The sequence below is a fragment of the Apium graveolens genome, chromosome 5 (genome assembly GCF_009905375.1).
Source record: "Apium graveolens cultivar Ventura chromosome 5, ASM990537v1, whole genome shotgun sequence".
In the NCBI taxonomy this organism is placed as follows: domain Eukaryota; kingdom Viridiplantae; phylum Streptophyta; class Magnoliopsida; order Apiales; family Apiaceae; genus Apium; species Apium graveolens.
The window spans coordinates 200,453,860-200,461,376 of NC_133651.1; positions in this window are offsets into that span (position 1 = coordinate 200,453,860).

The following is a 7,517-nucleotide window of genomic DNA, read 5'->3' on the forward strand; positions in this document are numbered from 1 at the left end:
CTACAAACCCTTTATTCAACATCTAACACATTCTAACTTTATTCAGCAACTCCTCACACCTCATGGTCTGATACAAACTACCTCAGAGGAGCCGGGTCCAGTAGGGGCGGAAACATAGGTCGGTCTGACTAATCTTCTAGGTAACTGCGAAATATACATAACAGTTTGCAAGGATGAGCATAATCGCTCAGCAGTACCAAAATATGAATAACATAATAAAACAGTAATGTAACAATAATAGGAACAGAACTGTAATCATGAAATCAACATTATGCAACAAAATCAGAGAAAACTGGATATCACTAACTAGCATGCTTCATCAAAACAACATAGTAGTGTGCTGTAAAAACACCAGAGTCCAATTTTAGCATGCTAGTCACTCTTGTAAAATTACTGTATCAAATATTCGTACCCTTACGGGAATCACAAAACTAAATCAGATACGTAACGGATATTTGAAGATAGCTGATCAGGCAATCAACACCAGACGGCTCCAACTGCCATCTCATTTATGGCTCCAACTGCCATCTCATTTATCTGTTCCGGAACTTAGAGACTATTTAGGTCTCTGACCTGCTGGACTAATCGGTTATACAGTGCGAGCAACCGAATTAGCCTCTTACGCCACCTCAATAGGCCTACTCTGGCCCCAATGTATCCCATATCTGATCGTTTTAATTCAGTTTTCAAAATCACTTTTACCTATCTCTTTTTCAAAACCAATTCTATCACAGCACACTATTCAAATTCTCTTTTCATTTAAATCAAGTGTAGAGATAGGTGTTTTCAGAAGTTACTTTTCCCCAAAACATAATTTTAACAACATTTTCAAATACGGGGGATACCTAACTTAAAACATTTTTGTTCCATTACAAAAGTAAAACATTTAGTTATTCACATATACTGAACCATAAAATAATTGTCTGGGTACTTGCCTTGCAACGCTTTACAAAACCCTAAGTAGCTTTCACGCTGAGTTTAATCCTGGGAAAACTCGATCGGAATCTACAAATACAGAATACCCTAATCAGTTACACCGACATGCTTGATATCCTCAAATTCTAACAACTCAATCCGATAGACCGACTCGTATCAATATTATACACATAAACCCGTATTCACATATCCCGAACATAAATAGAGATAACACGTAGAATATAATTATGTCATTTACAATATATTTTTAGAAAAATTTTGGCAGCACCTTATTTGTTTATAAAACTACCCGTCGATTACGACCGACGTTAATAATCAAAACAATCCACAATATTACTCCACCATTTATACAACGTACATCCCAACACCAATCAAAGTTAATTATTTATGTCCGAAAAATATTTTACATAATCATTTTATTTATTTATAAAATTTAGGACTCAGAACATCGTCATCACCGTCCACCGTCTGCTCGTAACGAGTTATCACGGTACGGCGGCAAAATTTATTGGTGCCAAAAAATATTCGGGTATCTAAATAAATTCTATCGATTATTCGAAAATATTTCCTGCATGAATTATTAATAATATCACGGATATTAATCAAATAATTCCTGCATAAAAAGGGATTAAAATTAATTAGTAAAATAATAAGAGAATTTCACACAGACTGTGCACAAACACACCCAAATAATTTCACACAGTAAAATAATAAATATGAAGGTTTGATAGTCTGTTTTGCCACGAAACTCGAAATTAAACGAAATAAGGTGCGAATAAAACAACCTCCGAAAATTACGCAAATAGCTTTAAAATATTATAAATATCCCGAAGTAAATAAAAACATAACTTTCAAAATTTTAAACTAATTTTTGAAACATAATTTATACTCACTTTTAACAAATAAACGAATCAACACGCGGGTAAAATAAATCCCAAAAATTCCCGAAATAATTTTAAAATTCTCAAAATAATACGAACTTAATAAAATATAATTTTCATAATTTTTAAAGATTTCCATAATTGAATATGGATTTTAGTATTAAACACACTCAGAAAATCATTTAAAAATAAATAATTGATGAACTGTTGATTTCTCAATTTTAGAAAGTCCTAAAAATGATTATTGAAATTATAAATTTAGAAATCCAATTTTAAAGACAACCCAAATATTTATAGAATTAAAAATACAATAAAATCACTTTTATAAGCGAAATAAAATCATATAAGTCACCAATAAATCACACAATTCCAATCCCACATACCAACATATCATAAATAATTAAATAACAATCAGTAACCGCTGCCAAAATCAATAGACAAATTTTATTTATTTACTTAAACCTTTATTACACTTCCAAATATTAGAAATAAAATAAAAATACACGAGTCGTTATATCCTTTCCCCCTTAAAAAGATTTTGTCCCCAGAATCTGAGTTAATTTAAACAAATGAGGATATTTATCAAGCATGTCTGACTCTAATTCCCAAGTAGACTCTTCTACTCGAGGATTTCTCCACAAAACTTTTACTATAGGAATTGATTTATTCCTAAGGACTCGTTCCTTACGATCTAGGATTTGGACCGGTTGTTCCATATAGGACAAATCTGGTTGAAGCTCAATCGCTTTGTATTCTATGACTTGATTCGAATTAGGGACACAGGGCTTCAACATAGACACGTGGAACACATTATGAATGTGCTGCCACTGCGGTGGTAAAGCTATCTCATAAGCGACTTTTCCCACTTTCTTCAAAACGTCAAAGGGTCCTATGAATCTAGGGCTAAGTTTACCCTTTTGACCAAATCGTACTAACCCTTTCCAAGGTGATACTTTTAGTAACACCAGAGCTCCTATCTCAAAATCCATATCTTTTCTATGCAAATCTGTGTATTTTCTTTGTCTATCTTGAGCTGCTTCCAACCTTTTCCGAATCAACACTATGTTATCTTTGGTCTGCTGAACAAACTCAGGACCTAACACTTTCTTTTCTCCTACTTCATCCCAGTACAACGGTGACCTACACTTTCGTCCATAAAAAGCTTCGTAAGGTGGCATCCCAACTGTTAGGTCAAACTTTCACTGTAGAGGGGGTGAATACAGTGTTTATTACAATCAAATCAAACTTCAAGAACTTATGTAACAGAAAACAAACTTTATTGAAACAATAAACTCTGTTACAATCTAGAACTGTTATCTCTCAGTGATGAAAAAAATATCACGAGAGCTGCTAGGGTTACAGTAAATAATATTCTCGATAATGATAACACTTATAGTGTAAACCCTATGTCTGTGTTTATATACTACACAGTTACAAGATAATCGCTAATTGATATGGAATATAATTCTGCTTCCTAATATATATCAATCAGATATCTTTTCTTCCAAGTATTCCATTCTTCACGGAATTCCTTCTTCATGCATATCTCTTCTTATGTTTATCTTGATCTTCTTAACTTCAATCAGCTACTGTCCTTATCTGATCGTCCTTCATCACTTAAGTTCCGATATCTATCTCCTGATGCTTATCTCCTGATAACATAAGTACTGATATCCCTTAAGTTCTGACATCCGGTATAAGTACTGATCAGTTAAGTACTGATTTGTTCTGTTCAAATAAGATCTGAAATCTAAACATAAAACATATTAGCCATGACATTATCAAATATATCTAACAATCTCCCCCAACTTGTAAATTAGCAAAATATACAAGTTCAACAGATATTTGATGATGTCAAAAACATTAAGTACAAATGCATGAGAAATAGACAAGATAACTACAACTTACAGTCCTTAAAGCTTTTACCAATTCAACTTCTGATAACAACTTTGGTCTGTATACACATCAGAATTTAAGTAGTTGTAGATCTTTGACTTGGCTTCATCATTTTCTGATCTCTCTTATGTCAGGAGTTGTTCTGAGATAATTCTTCAACAAACATTTCTCAGCATATCTGAGTTCATCAATCATTCTCCGTTTGACATCTTTAAGCTCTGCAGTATCTTCACTAGTTTGAAATATTGCAGCTCTGAGATCATTAATCTTTGCTCTTCTCAACTCCCGATCTAGTCTTATGACATAAGCTTTGTTAGACTCTAGATTGAATTCAAGCCCCTTAATACCAAGATATGTTCTGATCTGTACAGTATTAGGCTTCATATCAACAATATCACCATTGTGATTTCTGTACTTTGGAACATATATGCTGTCAGACTTAACAGAATAAAGCCTTTTCTGTCTCTGAATCTGTTCCTTTAAGTAGTTTGCAGCAGTCTCTGTTATTCTGTCATCCACTTGAAGTAAGAAAAGTACATGCTCCAATTCTTCAAAATACTTCAAAGGAATGACATTTTGTCTTATATGATAAACCCTACCATCTGTCATGAAATACAACATGATGTATTCTTTCAAGTAGGTATGGTAAACCATCTGTACAGATTCTAGTTGATTCAATCTCTCAGGAGTTGCTCCAATACCTGGTTCACTCAAGGAAGTTGGATCATCGGTAGTGTTGTGTACTCTTCTTTCATCAGCACTTCCCAATCCAGTTTTATCTCTAGCTTCCTTTCCAGTAACTACTCTTGCTTCAAAACCACTTGGAGTAGTCTTCAAAGATTGAGTCTGTTTTGCTTTAGTGAATCCTGGTAGGAGTGTTTTAGATTTATTTTCTGATATCAAGTTAACTTGAGCACTGTCAGAGGTTACTTGCTTCTTCTGAATATCAGAACTTATAATTTCTTGACTCTGAACAACTTGAGCCATGTCAGAGGTTGTTTTAAGAACTTTTCTTGAAGTCAGAGCAAGATCATCTTTTCCATCAGTAATTTCTTCTTCCTCAGGAGGTACATAAGGCTTGATAGGTTCACCAACCTTTTCTTTACCCTTGGATCTTGGATCTATCTGTGGTTGTGATCTAGCCAAAGTTTCTTCAGTATGTATCCTTTCTTTGATCACAATGCCTTTAGGTTTTGGAAGTAACTTTTTACCAGAAGCTTCAGATTTAGATGTGACTTTCTCTGATTTAAGTCTGGCTTCTTCTTCCTTTAAACTTTCCAAGTCCATCCCTGGATTTTCTTGAAGAAATAACTGTCTTGACATTTCCTCATCAAGATCTAGAAGTTCATCAGAACTTATCCTTTTACCAGCAGCAGAACTTATTCTTTTCCCAGTATCAGAACTTGTTCTGTGACTAGCTTGTCTTGATATAAACCTTCTACCTTGACTATGACCACTACCCATTCCAGAGTTTCCTTGGTCATCTTTTCCATCATCCTTTCCTTGCAGTGACTTGTTGGTTTTGCATTTGGACTTAATTACCTTCTCCCCCTTTTTGGCATCAGCAGGTAATAAAAGAGAGATAAGTAGTTCCACTGAGGTCTGGATTTCAGTAAGTTGCGATTGCTGAGAAGCTTGATTTGTCAGAATTTGATCAATCTGAGCTTGTTGCTTCTCTTGAGTTTTTTCAATATAAGCAACCCTGTCAATGGTAGGTTGGAAGAACTTTTTCTTATCAATTTTCCAAACTTGTTCCTGTTTGATAAAGTTCTCCTGTTTGATGAGTGTTGGAATGAAGACCTTGTAGATGTTTAGTACTCAATGCAGTGACTCTAAGCTGGGTTTTAAAATCATCAGAATGTAACATTTCATCAGCTTTAGTCAAGTGCTCAGCAAGATGTAAAGCATTTGGAACACATGAAACTGAGTTCTATTCCTTAGTCCACTCCTGACCTGCAGGAGTTTCACTCTAAGGTACTGGTGCATCCCTGATAACAAACTCCTTTACCAGTTCAGACTTAGGAAGAGTCAGTGGAGGAGTATGTCCTGAAGGACCTGCTTCATCAGCATCTACAGTTGTAGCAGCCTCACCAGTATCTCCAACATTTGCAGCATCAGAACTTAGAGAATCAGTATCTTCTGATAAGACAACTGTGTGAGTAGCAATGGAGGCTTCAACATCCTCTAATTGCTGATCTGATACTAAGTTCTGATCAACAGCCATATCCTGATGCTCACCTAAAATCTGATCATCAGCATCTTGATGCAGAGAAGGTGTTAGTGATAACTCAGGAGTTTGAACAGCATCAGTAACAGGTGTTGTGGAAGGATTATTTGCTGTTGGAGCTTCTAAGAAAAGTATTTCAGGCACAACCAGGTTCTGAATATCAATTTCAGCACTTGTGCCTGGATCAACAAGAGACATAGAAGGTGAATTAGCCTTGTCAGATACAGGTTCCTGAGATGGAGTTGATGGAGAAGAAGTGACTGGAGCAAATTCCTTGTCTTGTGAGATCAGAGATTCCTGATCCCCTTCCTTAGCTGCTTCCTCCTCATCATCTGAAACTAGCCTTTGTGCCCTCTGTTTCTTGTACTTCCTTGTTGATTTGGATTCCTTGGGAGTTTCAGGAACCGTCATACGTCTAAGCCTCTTGAGAAGCCTAGAACCCCCAATTGTAGAATCCTTCTGAGAAGTTGCCTTCTCAGCTTCATTTACCACAGGTTCCAAGAGACACAGTTATCAAGAGACACAGTTTTAATTCAAAATTGAAACCATTAGCACTGATTGAATTATTTTTCACTGCAACATTAATATTCTGAAAATGAATCATGTTAAAAATGACCGAGATAATTTCGATGAATAAGTGCTGACAAAGAATCAGAACTTAAATAAAGACAAAATTTAAATGGTCATCAGAATATCAAGCAGGATTTAACAACACAAGATAAAATAACTCAGAGACCAAATCTTGAAGTAAAAACAGTTTTCATTAATATATCAAGTCAATACATATATGAAATAGAAATTACATCAATACAAGATTTTCCCTAAGCTTCTAATCCTAACGTCAACAGCTTTAGTCCTAGCTAAGAAGCCTGACAAAGCTGAGGATGAAGAAGAACAGGAAGAAGACGAGATTAAGTCATCTTCCTCTTCCTATCTTCGACGAACAAGATGGCGAGTCGTATGATTCGCTCTTGCTGACGGATACGACGAAGGTGAAGGTCTCTTCGAATGGCCACCAGATCACGTTTGATAACCTCTGGAAATTGAATCCAGAGATTGTGAGGGATGTTGGTGATAGGGTAGGGAGTTGGAATTCCATTCAAAAAGACATGCACAGTCTCATCACCGTAATTGTAGAACCAGCCAAATTCAGCCATTTGTGATAGTAAATGAAAAACAAGACTGAATTTGTGATACAAGTGTGATGAGAAGACTAATATGAAGTGGCTATGTATATAGGCAAGAGAATGCCAAGAGACGCAAAGATAGTTAATGCTGACAGGTAGAATTAATTCTACCTCGTCTTCCTAGACTTTGAAAAAGAATAACAGTCATTGGAAAGAGGAATCATGGTCTAGACCGCACAAGACACAAGAAACAGTAGACTGTTCAAGTACAAAACCATTAATCTTAATCATAGTGACTATTAATCTTCCACTTCAACATATGCGAGTACAAACTGAGACTGTTATTAAATTTCATTCAAAGATAAGCCAAGTAAAGGATTAGACTGAGAAATCAGAACTTAGACCTATACCAGAACTTAACAGTCATCAGAACATAATTTCTTAACTCGA